The sequence below is a fragment of the Uranotaenia lowii genome, chromosome 2 (genome assembly GCF_029784155.1).
Source record: "Uranotaenia lowii strain MFRU-FL chromosome 2, ASM2978415v1, whole genome shotgun sequence".
NCBI classification, from domain to species: Eukaryota; Metazoa; Arthropoda; class Insecta; order Diptera; family Culicidae; genus Uranotaenia; species Uranotaenia lowii.
The window spans coordinates 344,547,634-344,564,242 of record NC_073692.1 but is presented as its reverse complement, the minus strand read 5'-3'; the positions used below and the strand labels follow the sequence as shown (position 1 = coordinate 344,564,242).

General features: G+C 31.2%; 1 protein-coding gene across 3 annotated transcripts in view; it reads left to right on the top strand.

Moving 5' to 3' along the window:
* Window positions 1–16,609, top strand: part of LOC129749464 (insulin-like growth factor-binding protein complex acid labile subunit) — an 835,561-nt gene that overhangs the window by 554,756 nt on the left and 264,196 nt on the right. The window contains exon 1 of one of the 3 annotated variants that reach the window (XM_055744441.1): window positions 150–187. The exons of the other annotated variants lie outside the window; for them this stretch is intronic. The gene's annotated coding sequence lies outside the window, so the exon portion shown is untranslated. Of the gene's footprint in view, window positions 1–149; window positions 188–16,609 lie in introns of those variants that run through there. 3 annotated transcript variants of the gene reach the window in all.

The window sequence follows — 16,609 nt, the reverse complement described above, 5'->3', positions numbered from 1 at the left end:
GAAAGTTTAACCACGAGATAGCATTTTTGTTCAAACGTTAAGATATTATTTTAAGCTGGTAACCGATAGAATCTTCCATTTTAAATATTTCATCCTATAGTTTAACTGATTTTTTTTTTTCTTCAACTTCTTTCTTTACAGGTATGTCGATCATTTTTGACTAACCTCATCTCAAGACGACTTTAAGGTGAGCATTTTGAATCGTATGTCATTCTCAATTATTGTAACTTTAACGGTTATTTCTAAATCATATTTGTGATTCTTTGATAATGAAATCTTTCATCCATGAGGGTCCAAACTGTCAAGCGGAATGTTCTTCTCCAAACTCATAATTTCAATTTCCTAATAAAATTTTAAAGAACGACTAGAATGTTTCAAAAGTAACAATCTCGACTCAGGACTCAAGCCAAACATTCGAAAACATCTCCCAGTTACACAATTCTACTAAAGTTGTTTAAACATTTTCTCACTTGTTGACGAAAATTTAGGCCCAAATATAAAATTTTAATAAAATTACCCTAAAATTTCCATATTGCTCAGGTTTTGTCCATTTTTTTTTTCATTTTACTTGCATAATAAAAAAAAAACAATTAATTCCGTCATTGTTATCATCAATTTTGAAAACAGTTCTGCATTTTTTTATTGAATAATTTCCATAATTGCTTGAATATTAGCCACATTTCGGAAAAAATTAAAAAAAGTTGGGTCAAAATCTAGGCTCGAATTATGGTTTTGCATTTCAAACTTGAATTAAATCCAATATCCATATTTGAAACTATTTATTTCATAGTTTAAAACGAAGAAATCAATATTTTAAACTATTTAAAAGATTTGGATACAAAATTTATACTTTTAATATTAATTCAGATTGAGTTTAATTAGATTTCTTAACGGTGAAATCGTTGCTTACATCACTTTTTTTTATTACGAGTCTCAAGTTGAATAACAATTGAATAATTGAAGAAAGATAAATATTAAAAACCAAAAATTGAGAATTTGAAGAAAAGACTTGTGGTTGCGATTTGTGATAAAAATTTTGCCTTTTTGGTTTATTATACATAGGAATTATCATTTGGAATTCTGGTTAAAAAATGGTCCTCAAATTTTAACTCAGGTTGAAAATGCAGAATTCAGATTTGAAATTAAATTTAAAAATTCAGTTAAATGGAAATATCAATATGAGAATTTCATTAATGGATCGATTTCAGGTGATCACAGTTTCATAATTTTTATTCTTGATTCAAACATAAAATTTTACCCTCTCTCAGAGTCAATTTAGCAACACCGACCAAAAATATCACAAACATTTTTTTTTTTTATTTCGTGCTTTGAAAAATTCAGATTTAAACTTGAAAAAGTTATCCTTAGGGTTCTTATCATAAAACTTAATCAAAAATGTAAATTTTTTGATGGTCAAATGAATTGTACATACTGAATCTTCAAATCGAAAAATTCAGCAAAAACTATATTTTAATAGTTTGTTGTATAATATTTTTTAATGTGGCAGATTCTTCAACAACAAACACTTAAACCAAAAACTTGTTTGATAATTTTTTTACCAATGCTTTAAATGGTTATACGTGAGGCTAAAAAAAATCAGTTTTTAATTTGCTTACTGAGTTAAAAAGAAAAATTTCTTTGAAATGGAATTCCTTTATTTATTTTCAAACTTCATAAAAAAATCCTAGCTCAAGGATTTATTACCGAAACTTAGGATTCTTGATAAATAACTTTTGATGTGAAATAATTTCAACTTGAATAATAAGATAAGACCTTCACATTTTTTTTACTTTTCTTTATGTATGCACTGTTCAAGCAAAAAATTTATAAGAAAATATTTGTCTCCAAACACTCGCCATGAAAAAGTTCTTCCTACGGCCGTGTAAGGAAGTTATGTTGAATGATCGATTACTTGGTGAAATTTATTCGAAGCAGATTGATCGAAATTGATGATATATCCTACAAAATTTCCAGAAATATAGTTTCATATTTCAACAATTTACTTCTTGACAAGTGCCGCCGTCCGTGGCGCAGATGATAGCTTCAAGCTTTCTGAGACAACGGTCATGAGATCAAATTCTGGTCACAGCATGCATAGAAATCTTTCTGGGGGTTGGTGGAGTTAAGCTTTTGAAAGATGCTAGCCATCATATCCTTGTGAATGTTTGACTGTTCTAATTTAATGGACTTTCTTCGAGGAAACTTCAAGTTTGTGTTGTGTTTGTTTTTGAAAACTTTTTGGTCAACTCTGTACAATGCACTTTCGGTCTAGCCTTCATTCATAATTTCCTAACCACCATTTTCAAAGAAAAAACTATCTTATTCGGCTTGTTTCTCCCGGAACATAACTCTTCTTATCGTAATTTCAATTTTCGAAAAACTTTGCCTCATTTTGGAATAATTTCATCGTTAAAGCCCATGATGACATGACTTCCGGGTATGGCCGTGGTGTCTCAAAAACTTTTTCCACGTACTTTTCCGATGCATGGGAACAACATTTAAAAGTTCAAAACTATGCAAGATCCTTGGTTTAACCTCAAGAAACTCTGGTGAAGTAAGTTTTTCTTAAACAGTGCCAAGATTTTTTCAGTTACACCTGAAATCTTGGAAATCAAACTCACTTCACCATGGGCATGGAAAAAAAGAAACCTTTTGCTTGAATACATTTTCCTTTCCGTGAACTGTCCTTTGCAAAAAAAAACTTTTGCGCTAAATTTTTTCTCAAGTGTGTTCGAGAAAGAAAGAGAAAAAAACCCGGGAAATCTTTTTATCGTTCTTGACAAGTAGCTGCCGCTGGTCACTTTCCATCCGGTCGTTTCCCCCTGGCTGGCCAGTTCCACATAAGATGGAGAAAAATTTTTCTCTTAACCCTTTCACTAGCAGAAATCTCACAACTCAACTGGACCAACAAGAATGCACACAGGCAGATTGCGAAAAAGTCTCCTCAGCAGCAAATCTGAGTCGAGCAGCTAAAAGAAATCGATGTCATGCTTTCACTAACAGAACCTCGGCGTTTTCCCGCGCGTTGAATAAATTTGACTTTTCTCGCGGCAAAAGAAAAACTGAGCTAGGGTGAAAAACTTGCCCCATCTGTGGGGCAGAAGCGGCAAAAAAGCGAAACTTTTTGCCTCGCCATGGGTAAATAAATAAGTTTTTTTTCCTCGGTTGCATCTCCTCCGTTTTTATGTTTTGGAAGGCAGCAGAACGAGAAAAAAATAACAACAATCATAAAGTTTCGTCAAAGAATCTCTGAAATAGTTTGTTGCCACCGAAACGCGGCGCGAGAGCGATAGAAAAAAAATCGCGTGGGTGAAAAACAGCTTCTCGGGGAAATTTTCCCAATTAAAAATTCAACAACTCTTCTTCTCGGTTCTGTGGCAAGTGGGAAAATGGAAAACTCTGCAGTTGTACCAAGGAGAGAAAAATAGAGGACGAAAAAAAAAACACTTTGTGGCGAATTTTGAGACGACTTCAAACTTTGACACCAATTTTGAACTGGGATTTTATTTTTCTGTTCTCTATTGCATTTGCATTCGTTCTACCTTATTTGACCGAGAGGTTGATGTTCATTTTTCAATAAGCTCTTTTTTTGCGCCAACTGTAAAGCTCGGCTTTGGATGTCATAACGAGTACTTGTCGAAAAGTTCTTGAAAAGTCGCACCGAAATGAGCGGATTCCGAGAACTCTTTCACTTTTGCAACGGAACACTTCAAAGTCATTGAGTTGTCCGAAATGAACCGGCAAGTCTTAAGAAGAATGAACTGACAAGTGATTCATTGGCTCAAATTTATTCAAGAATTTCAAACTTGAAACGCAGAAATATTACTTTTTGCTGTCAGTACTGAAGGAAAATTTTAATTACAAGAAAACTATGAATGTTTTGAAGAACCACAACCGGCTCTTAATTGTTGAAATAACAAATCATGACCTAATGTAACGGTCGCCATAGGAAAATAAAACTCCAACACGTCCGGTTTCAGCATACACTTGACTCTCACATGCGCGCTTGTCCAACCATATTATGCAAATGGCGGTATGATATTCAAATCCGGCTAATCCTCTTGTCTGGAGCGCGTTTGTGATTCAATTATGATATCCCGCATCAACCGCGTCTTTCTCTATGTCTCAATGGCGAGACCATTATCATTTGCTAGTGCTTTGCGGAAAGGAATGAGAGAGGAAAAGATCATTATTCCATAATGGCGTCTTTTGTAATGAGTCGAGTTGAGTTGAATTGACTGACCCCATGCTTTCGAGAGCAACTCATCATTGGTCACGGCCAGGGGTGTTGCTGTCGACAGCTGGCGTTTGGGACAAAGATCGTACAACATGACGGGACCCAAAAGCCAAAAAGTGACCCCCGATGGCGCATTTAAGGCACATAAAATGGGATATTGGTTTCAGCTTTCCGGCTGAATGGATCCAAAATTAGGAGCCGCTTTCGTCTTTTGGAGTGGTTCGTTCGAGGGAAATGTGATAATTTGAAACATTGCGCCCTCGCGTGTGTGTTGTCAAAAGGTTTCAGCCCACGTGTGCTCAATTAGTGGTTTGGTGAGTTAATGCGTTCATGCTTGTATTCAGACATGCTTCACTTGCTTGGAGCATTACATAAGCTCATATGAAATTGATCATCCACTAACTTAGACTTAAAATAAATAAGATAAAAGTATAACAAAGCTTTAAATGAATTTATCAAATTTATAATTTTAAATGTTAAAGAGCAGAATTTTAAAATAGTACAGCAAAAATATCAAAAATAGCATTATAATGTATTTTGTAGGTTTGGAATTTGGCAAGCGTTTGAGGTGATCTGCTCGTCAGATGATTGATACATCTATGTTTCTTTTAAATCCAATGTGAACAAAACTAACAAAAGGTAGTCTTTCAAACGACTGAGCAAATAATTTAAAACGAAGCTACCACTCTTTTTTTGTAAAAAAAATCATTAGAAACAGCTTTATTCTCGTTTAGGATTTTTTAAGGTAGGAGAGAGTGGGGTTTCGTGGGTTGTGTGAGATAAAAATCGTAATACAACTGTCACTGTCGCTTAGAGTAAGCATATATTTCTATATGTTGTAAACATATGTACGCATTAGAGTGCCCCAAATGACCCGACTTTTGAAAAAGTTATGCGCTGCAGGCTAAAATTGATCCTAGGCCTAGTACAAGATCTCATGCCAAATTTGGGCCAGATCGGATCACGGGAAGGGGTCGCTCAACGAGCCTGAAGTTTGTATGGGATTTTGAGACATTTTGTTCGGGAGAAACAAGAAAAACCAGTTTTTCATCAATAACTTTGGTTCCCGTCAGCCGATTTCTTTCAAAAACGGGTTTTCTTAAAGCCTAAATTATGAAAAACATTTCATCCGAAGACTGCATATCGATAAGAGTTAAGACAAAAAAGTTATTGGGCTTCCAAAATGGGCTAACTTTTTTTACGGTGGTATTCATCACTGCTAATGAGGCGTCAATAAGTTCGACCGCCCCGACTCATTTACAGTGATGAATACCATCCTTAAAAAAGTTAGCCCATTTTGGAAGCCTAATAACTTTTTTGTCTTAACTTTTATCGATATGCAATCTTGGGATGAAATGTTTTTCATAATTTAGGCTTTAAGAAAACCCGTTTTTGAAAGAAATCGGCCGACGGGAACCAAAGTTATTGATGAAAAACTGGTTTTTCATGTTTCTCCCGAACAAAATGTCTCAAAATCCCATACAAACTTCAGGCTCGTTGAGCGACCCCTTCCCGTGATCCGATCTGGCCCAAATTTGGCATGAGATCTTGTACAAGGCCTAGGATCAATTTTAGCCTGCAGCGCATAACATTTCACAGGTTTTGAATTTCCCATACAAATTTGGGGCAGTCTAGTACGCATCATATGCTTCTTTTATTTATGAACCTACAAATAAGTTTTCATATGCTAAATGAAGAGTTGTGAAAAATATTCTACCAATTTTAATAAACACGATAGAAAATAACATGAATCTTTATAAGGAATTTTGCCAAAACGTGCGCGAATCAGGCTTTGAAACAATTTGATCATTATAACTCTCTTTTTTATTTCCTCATCAGAAATTTATTCAAAATAATAAAAATTCTTCGAGGACCCTCAATAAATTCTTGAAATCTTTGATCATTCCTTTTTTTTTATAGACACACCCTGAAGGCACGGACAAAAAAAACTAACTTGTCAGACATTGAGTGTCAATTTAACACTCCTCGATTGAAAGCGTTATATCTGTCTTGTTTCTCAACTGATTTTAACAAAATTTAAAGTTTTGGAAACCTTATAACGTAAATCAAATATTCATCTACAACACTTCAGATTTTGTTAGTGAAAGTATAAGAAAAAAAATTCGATAAAATATGCTTCGGAAAAAGACTTTAGATCAGCTACGGAATGTCAACAAAATTCACTTAGAGTCCAAAATTGCTGAATTGAGTTTTTACAACACTTTTTTTACATTTTTTATGCATTTGATTTTGAAAAATTTCAAAAAGTAAATACCTATTTGCAAAGTTTAGCTTTTAACTTTAGTTATCTTGAACACTAAGTGATATTTTTTCTAAAAATTCCGGAGCTGATCCACAGTTTTTTTCCCGGAGCATGTTTTTCAAGATTTTTTTCCTCAGACTTTGGAAAACGTAAAACAAAAGTTGTAGCAGAATATTGCATGAAAAACATATTTGATTTACGTTACGAGGTTTCCAAAACTGTGAATTTAGTCTTAATTGGTTTGAAAGCAACAGAAATATATTGATTTTAGGCAGAAGTGTCAAATTGACAATCCAGGAACTGTAACGGGTAAAAATTTCAGGGACGGTGAGGGATAACGTGTTCCTGTAAGATGATAGACCTAAGAAAACTTCACAACAGAATACTTCCTTTTTTGGTGGTAAAGTGTCATAAATAAACCTTTAAAAAAAAAAGAATACTTCCTTCTGTGGAATTCTCTTAGCAACCCAAACCTTTCTTGATTTTTGCCAAATGTTTCCACTATTGAAAAAATTATATCCATGTTCATCCAATAGAATGAACGGCTTCAATTTATTGAAACTCAAACACATACAGATTCTCAATGAAATTTGATGTTTCCTCGAAAAGATACCTTTCACTAAACTCTAAGCGTACATCATTCAAGGATAGGATAGCTAGCACCTTAAAAATGCTAAATCCACCAACCCACAGAAAGTGTGCTATGCATGCCGTGACCGGAATTTGATCTCATGACCGTTGGCTTAGAAGACTAGAAGGCTGTCCTCTTCGCCACGGGCTGTGGCTTCAAATTCAAATACAAATCCTGGAGACATCTGGCAGCTTAACCAAAAGCTTAAAATTGTTTAAAAATGGTCGTTGGAACTTTTCTTATTATGTAAGCCTGAAATCGTTCATCCGTGCATCTGTGCTAAATTGCCAAAACGTTAAATAAGCTAAAAAAAATTCTTTACAAAAATATAAATGCTACATTGAAAAGTGGCTGCCCAATGATGTGGAAAACTTGCCCTATTGACGACTTCTTCAAACACAAATTCGAAATAAATTATAAATAGTTTCTGCTTCCCACATACAAACATAAACACCTTGAATCTTAATATCGGAAAGCTAACTGTCATGAAGAGTTGCGAAAAATTTTGGATGTGAATATTTAAAGTGGCCAAAGTATAAAGAGTGGTTTTTTCAGTTCAAATCATCGTTTAATTTTTTCAAAATTTTAAATAACGAGTACACGGTGTCTCTGATGGAACGATTTTATTTATCTAAAATAAGCATCGCTATTTTTTGCATCATTCGAAAGCTGAGACTTTTTCCTTTCATTTGAGCCCAAATTTGAAATAATCCACCGGGAGGTCTGAAACATTTTTTTTTTGAAGATTTTATAACCTTTTAACGGGTTTTTCAAAGACAAAATCATACTAATCACTGCGAAAACGCTCGCTTTACCTTCAGCGTAAATTCAACATCATATGTCAAAAATATGATTTAATAGGAAATTTTTTTGGCAACAATTTTGTAGAAGGCATCAAAGTGATACAAATTGAGAGAAAAGAGTTGGAATGTCACAAACAGAGTGATTATTATTTCATTTGAAAAATCTTATAAAACTTCTGGTGGTAACTGATTGTACTCAGACCAGAAAAAGTATTCTACGAGCTTAGTTATTGACTGTAGAGTGTATGAATGTTCAAAACGGTTTATTTACATCAAAAATCAATATTTCACATAAAATTGATCAGGATTTTCTGAAGTTATGAGCATTTTTGGGTTTTATCATTCCGGAACAAATATCAAATTCTTTTTTTGTCACTCCGAATTATCTTAAAATCCCGATGTGGGGAATAAATAAAGTTTATGGTATTTTAAACAAAAATTTGATACATTCTTCGAAAATTCAAACAGTTAAAAGAACAAAAGCCAAACTGTAGAAGATCGGAGTAATATCACCTGTCGTTTAGAAATTTTTTTCAAATGTTTGATCTTTATTTTCTCGATTCTTTGATTTTGTGCAGAGATTGTATACAAGTTTATTGCAAGCCAGCTTTAGTTAATTTTTTTCCAATTTATTGAAAATTTGAATCAATTTTTATTTTGAATCCCCCTTGCTTCCTCGTGATGTTTCAACTCCTAATGACAAAAAATAGATTTCAAATTTGTTCCGGCCATATAAAAAAAGATGGCACCTGCTTGACTTGAAAATTTGGTAACTCATTTCATACTTTGAGCAATGCTAGGCACTTTTTCAAAATAAGTGCTTAATCTGGGCAATTATATGAAGAAAAATTATTTTAAGCATTTGTAGCCGCCACTGTTTTAAAAACTGTTCATAACACGATGTTATATTTTGTTTTCATAGAAGTAAGAAAATAACATTCCGATATAAAACATTCGCAAATAATCTGAAGACTTCAGATCTGGCAACTTAAAATAAATTGAGAGAATATTTTCAGATAATAGTATTACATCAAATCAATCTCTTAAAATTGTTGAAAACAAAGTTGATGTTGAGACTTTGTAATCTTCTTTTTCCTTTTTTAAAAAAAAAAGCAATAAAAGACATTAGGTTCAGTTTGTGTACTTTAGAGAAAAACGAAGAATCTAGAATTTGAGCTTGAAAACTTAAATTCGACCCCATTTTTACATAAACAAGTCCTTCCAAAAACACTAATTTATGCAATCAAGCATAAACAATAGGTTGATTTTTTTTTAATTTTATATATGACACTTTTCCATGCTTGTGATTGTGATTGTAATGGCAGGGTTTGCTTGCTTGGGCTTTGAATTATTTAACCCTCCAAAGCCGTTCGGGTCAATATGACCCGAAGCACACATTTCAAACATCTTTATCATCATTCCAATATACTGATGAACTGGTAATTTTGACAGTCCAAGTATGTTCTATGAAAATAATGATCAAATGAACGCCAAAAAATTAAAATTTGAGTTGTGAAAATCGGTTCATTGGGAAATGAAATACAGCTAAGCAAAGACAAAATTGGATGTCGTTTTTTTAAAGTAAGATTTTTTTCTACCGGAAGATTAGTCATAGCGGTCAACACTTTCATTGGACTCCAACATATCTATACATTGTCGGGTAGATGGATTCTTGACAATTTCAAACATTAATAAAACAGTTAAATACAGAAAAGCTGTCAGAAGTTATGAGTATTTTAAAAATAAAATTGATTTTTTGGACTTTTTACTTTCTGGACCAGTTTCTGATAATCTGGTAATACTTATCAACTTTATTTTGAAATGTTGAGTAATAAGAATAAATTATCTAGACAATGAATATAATATCATCAAAATCGGTTAACATTTGCAGCCAGGAGAACGAAATCAAACTACAGTTCAAATTTCCCCGAAACGGATTTTTAGCGAACGGCTTTGGAAGGTTAATGAAATGTTTTTTCCAATGAATCAACAATTTTTTTTTCATCCTACGGTTAAACAGATTTCTATTTAGGAGTCAAAAATGCTAAATTTTAAAATATATATATTTTAAGTTTTTTTCACTACAAACCTTGAATATTATTCATGCGGTACAAGTAAGGCTTGCGATTTGTTGTCATAAAATGTATTGCAAGAACCAAGAAATATTTAAAATCCAATGTTACATTTTTTGGAACTTCCAGTTCAACTTGAGGTGATCATTTTTAAATGAATGTTTTGTATTTATATTATTAAAACTCAAAATTAAAACTCGTTGCGCTTATTCAGAACAACATGAATTGCTTGTAAGAGTTTTATTGCCATTTGTGGTGGTAGAAGCAACCAAAAATAGTTATGGGAGGTGTTAAAATTAAAAATTTTATATTTTCAATCAAAACTTAGGCACAACTTTTACATCAAATAAAATTAATTTGATTAAACAATTCACCATAATACTCATTTTTATATGACTTGGCTGGTTAATTTTTTTGGTTTCAATGTTTAAATCTGATTGATTGTTTGTGTTTAAGTTGAAGTCAATCTTTTTCAGCTTTACTTTCAGAAAAATTTCATGATATAAAAAGCGCGCTGTGGTAATGTTCCAAATGTTGTTGACGGTGAAGTATTCAGTTTGCCAAGTCGATAATTTCAATCGAAAAAGGAACAGCTTTAAGAAGTGTTCTTAGGTTGGTCATAGCATTTTAAGGTATTTTCTTGAAAAATTAAAAAAAAATATTAAATTCTTATTGTGAATGTTATTGAAAAAAAAATATCGTTCAAAAATTAAAAAAAAAGGAAAAACAAACCGTATCAAAAATTCATGGTTCATCTTCGTTTTTTATATGGAGTTTTTAATCAAAAAACTACTAAAACTAAAAATATGCGTTTTTTTCTGTCAAATATTGACTAGAAATGTGGAAAAATAAATCTTCTGAAAAAGAGAATCAAATTGTTGTTAATGTTTTGTTACACAAAAAACTTTTATGTTGTTTCGTGTTAAGGATATCATATTGTAAGATGAGAAATAGCTGCAATATTGGAACACTTACTCACTATAGTTAAAAATTTATATTATATTTTAATACATATTTTTTTGTTGCTAATAATGGTTATTATAACAAAAAACTAAAAAATTACGTTATTTTATAATCAGTCCTGACACTCGATGACTATTTTGACTTCATTTTCAATGTTCATTTGTTTAAGAAAGTTACCTTTTATGCCACTGAAAATGAATGAATTGAAAATTACCTTGATATTGATCATTTTATAAGAATTGTCAATGTTGTTCTTAAAGTGGAGTCTAAATTAAAACAAAAATGCATTAAAACTTAACTTTGGATTTCAGACAAAATCTGATTAGGTACATTAAACTTGCGTCTTCTATGATTCTTGATTCCAAATATGGTTTCGCACTCAAATGCTACGTTTGAACTTAGCCAAATTATTTTCAATTAAAATTTGAATTTGAAGTGCATTATTTAAGAAAAAAAATGGGATGTTTCTGCCATTAATATTTAGATCTGAAAATTGATTTTGTTATAATTCAGTAAAATTATTCAATTATTTAAATTTTAAACTGAAGGAATCTTTTTTTAAAGTATTATCTAGAATCTAACATTTTTGACAAACTTAATAATATGCTGATCGAAATATTGACGTGGAATTCATTTTAAGATAATAAAAATGGTTTGATTAAATTTTTATGTCAATTAAAATTAATTTAAGAGAATCAGGCATGCACTATCGGTAATTCAAATCAAATCTGCAATCGAGCAAACAATAACCCGAAAATAATAATGGCTCGATATTTTTTCAGAAATGTTTGGCAATGAATTTACGATTTTACCAGTTTACCAGTTTCATCTTTTCAAATCGGAAATTTTAAACTCAGATTTTACTGTTTTTATTTTGAAATTTAAAATAAACTAAAAATCAATTTTCAAATCAAATAATCATTTTCTTTGATTTTAACCTAAGGTCATTGAAAAACAAGAGTAAAGCATTCCAAACAATAGGTGAACAATTTCCAAGTCGGGAAAATTTTTAATAATAATAATCAAAATCTTTGGGAAAAATGTTTTTTAGATGAAACTCAATATCCTCTTTTCTCAAAAAAAAAAACCGATTTAATACACTTGACAGTGGATTGTAGCCTTTCTTACAGATTGTTAATTATGTTTGGATGCATATGCAAGACACAATATACAAAATTCCTAATAAAAACCGGAAATCATATTAAAAAATACTATTTTAAAAAAAGGATGCCCACCCATGTGTTTCAAATGATTCAACGTTTATTCTGAGAAACCTCTGGAGTGCAGGATACGGGGATTTGCAAAAAATAGTTGGGTTGCATCATATTTGCATCTCACTTACGTTCAATCATGATACATATATCTATAAGTCATATTTGTGTCAGTTTTGTTGGCATATTTTCAAGTTGGTCAATTTTGTAAATTAAGTTTGAATCATTTTTGTCATTTTTGTCATTGTTATCCAATTTGTCTGATTTGTGAATATTGTCAAATAATGTAATTTTTGTTAATTTTGTTTGTATGTATGTATGTATGTATGTATGTAGGATTTTAGACAATAAGAAAACTATACTAGGAATAAAAAGTGTAGTCGAAAATTGATTTTATGGTGACATTGGAAGTGTTTTTAAAATATCGTTAAAAATTATCCATTTTTCAAAATTCAATAACTTGCTTAATCGTAGTTTGGCGCAAGGTTCCGAAATTCGCTCGCGCTAGCTTCTATCTACACACTTTTCTCATAGCACCCCCAGGCAGCGTTGGGTAGCTCCTGCCTTTGCTGTACGAACCGAGGAAAAGCTGTGCGATATTTCCACGGTATAAATATATAAGGTAGGCTACTAACACGAGTAGACATGTATGTATGTATGTATGTATGTATGTATGGTAGCCACCTTGGGTGCACAGTCGTTCCGCAGTTGTGGCTAAGGCTTCATCAACAAATCACCGTAAGTTACCACATATCCATTCAATTACAGCTGGATGCGACGTTCAAAGGATGGATTCGTAAGTAGAGTAACTTACGATATCCGAAGGGTTAGGGTCGATTGGTCTCGAGATGTTATTGCCGAATATGAAACTAACTCACTATGCAAGTCTCTGTAGTTCCCGTCCCCGTCCCCAAGATTTGTTTTAGAAGAACGCGTCTATTGAAAATTTGGTCAGTTTTGTAAGATGTATTATTTTTGTAAAAAAAAAATTAATTATGTTATTCTTGCGATTTTGTTCAGTTTTGTGAAATTTTGAAAATTTAACAGATTTTTATTTTTTTCTAAAATTTGCGAATTTGGTCAATTATGTGAAATTTGTCATTTTGTAAATTTCGTCATTTTGGTTATGTTTGTCATTTTTTTTCCAAATTTGTCATGTTTGTCATTTTGGTTTAATTTGTCAAGTTTAAGAAATTTGTCAATTTTGTTAGTTAAGACATATTTATAATTTTATCATTCACTTAGAGAAAACTTGGCGTTGAAACCAAAACAAAATTGATTTTGATCAAAAAAAAAAAAAAAGTTCTATTGAAACAAACTTCTTTTACTTTGAAATAATGTATGTAATGAGTTTGATTCTGAAGAAATAATTTTTTAACAAAGGGTTTATTCTTTAAACTAAACAAACCTTTAAATAAAAAACTAAAAAAAACACCATTTAAATATTATCTGAACCGAAGATTATCCTCTGTTAATTTCATTCAACTATTTTATAATAGATTTATTTGATTTTCTCATAGTTTAAATACAAATTCGTTTAAATTTGAGAGGTTTTCATAAAAATCATCACAATTCGGGACATTTAATGCACCAATTCAAAAAACCAGGACAACTCGAGAGTTTAAAAAAAAAATAGGACGGTCTCTCGAAAATCAGGACAAATCCTCATTAATCAGGATACTTGGCACCTCTGAGCACAAGAGAAACAACAACAACAACTGAACAATTGTAATGACTTTCAAGAGGTTGTCCTTATTTTCAAAAACTTTCGAATGGTCCTGATTTTAGAAAATTTGCCTTCAAAATGTCCTGAGTTATCCTGATTTGTCAATTTTATCAATTTTGTCAATTTTGTCAATTTTGTCAATCTTATCAATTTTGCCAATTTTGTCAATTTTTAATTTTGTCAATTTTTAATTTTGTCATTTTGGACAGTTTTTTTCTGTTTCATAAATTTTCACAATATGTTTTGTCAATTTTGTCAATATCTTAATAACAACTTAAACTCGACAATATTTAAATTATGTATTTTTGATATATGTTTTCAACAACTTGTCAGGATACATGCTAATACCACAGAGAATGCTAATACTAGATGAATTGATCCCAGTATGACATTATTTTTATTCCAATAAAATTCTATTTTTCCTACCCAACATGAGATCAGCAGCGGTATCGATTATTTCAAAAGGACGTACGGCCACATGTAAACAAATGGAGTTGTCAGCTGGGTGAAAAAGTACCGTTCGAAGACCTACATTACAGCACAATTTCTTTTTTTGTCACTCCAAAATTAACAAAATAAACCCGAAGTGGGAGATAAATAAAATTTGAAATATTTTATGTAAATTTTGAAAAAAAAAATCCAAAATCCGAAAAATTACAAGATTAAAAATCAAATTTTGGAAGATGGGAGTTATTTCACATTTTGAATTCTTGATTTTATTGATTTATTTGATGAAAAATTAATACTTGATTTATAGATTTTGTGCAATGATGTAATATGCAATTTTGTTGCACACAACATTTCGTGCAATTTATTCCAATGAATTTGTTTTTCCCATAATTTTTTATTATCAGCCCCCATCCCCCCTACCCCCCCCCCCCCTCACGTTGTTTCAACAGGATTTGATTAGATGTTCTGATATTTCAAACGCGTTTTTTTCGTTCCGAGCTAACTGCTAGTTTCGCCCTTATGAAATGCTACGCTAGGTTTGTTTACATTTTGCGCGTTCGCCCATTTCCAAATTTATTACAAAATCATCTGACAGATTCTCGCTTGCGTCTTAACTCGTCTAAAATTTTAGCACAAAACGATCGCGGTTTGGGCACAGGCTAAAAGTTTGAGTCAATGCTACTAAATGGAGAAATTGTGCGTATGATTCGGACGATTCACACCAACTCAATTTCTCTCATGCTCTCACGAACGACATAAGCTCGAACGGTATGAGAGAAATTGAGATGGTGTGCTCCACTCGCGTCCCTTATATGGTTTCTCCTTCTAAAGGAAACCTTTGCTTGCGAATATAGCGTTGGGCTATCGAAGCGAAGCCCGCCATCGCTGCAGAAAAATGCGATGTCAGATGTTACACCCATCGATTGGAGTGTAATTGAAGAATCATTGATGGCAAATCAATTGGAACTTCGGTTCCAAATAATGGAAACCAGTTCGGTTAATACTGAAACTGGTTCCATTGTAAACTTTTCGTCACTTTAGTCAAATGTTCAAATTTTGTCAAAAGTGTCATTTTGTTACTAGTAAATTTTGCTTTCAATTTAATTTTTTGACATATTTTCGTTTTTGAGAATTTTGTCATTTTTGTAACTTTTCAGTTGACAAAATTGACGTAATTGAAAAAATTGACAAAATTGTGACAAATTGACAAAATTAACAGAAATGATAAAAATTAGAAAATTGAAAAAAATTGAAAGAAATTTACAAAATAGACCAAATCGACAAAATTCAAAAAAATTGACAAAACATATTGTCTATATTGATGAAACAGAAAAAACTGCAAAATTAACAAAATTGAAAAACTTGACAAGATTGAAAAGCTTGACAAATTCGACAATAAAGACAAATTGCAATCTTGTTAAGTTTTTCAATTTTGTTAATTTTGCACAGTTTTTATCTGTTTCATCAATTCATATAGTTTTGTCAATTTTTTCAATTTTGTCAATTTTTTTCAATTTTGTCCACTAAGTCAATTTTGTCGATTTGGTCAATTTTGTATAATTTTTTCATTTTTTTCAATTTTGTCAATTTTTTAAATTTTTGTCAATTTTTTAATTTTTGTCATTTTTGTTAATTTTGTAAATTTTGTTAATTTGTCAAATTTGTCACAATTTTTTCAATTTTTTTCAATTATGTCAATTTTGCCAATTTTGTCAATTGGCACAATTTTTTTTTTTGTTTCAACAATTTTGACAATATGTTTTGTCAATTTTGACAATATGTTTTGTAAATTTTGCCATTATTTTTCAATTTTGTCCACTAAGTCATACTTGTCAATTTTGTCGATTTTGTCAATTTTGTAAATTTTTTTAAATTTTTTCAATTTCGTCAATTTTGTAATTTTTGTCATTTTTGTACATTTTGTAAATTTTGTCAATTTTGTTAATTTGTCAAATTTGTCATAATTTTGTCAATTATTTCAATACTGTCAATTTTGCCAATTTTGTCAATCAGCAAAGTTTTTTTCTGTTTCAACAATTTTGAAAATATGTTTTGTCAATGTTGACAATATGTTTTGTCAATTTTGACACTATGTTTTATCATTTTTTTTCAATTTTGTCAATTTTTTTCAATTTTGTCCACTAAATAAATCTTGTTAATTTTGTCGATTTGGTCAATTTTGTAATTTTTTTTTCAATTTGTCAATTGTTTCAATTTTGTCAAATTTGTAATTTTTGTCAATTTTGTCAATTT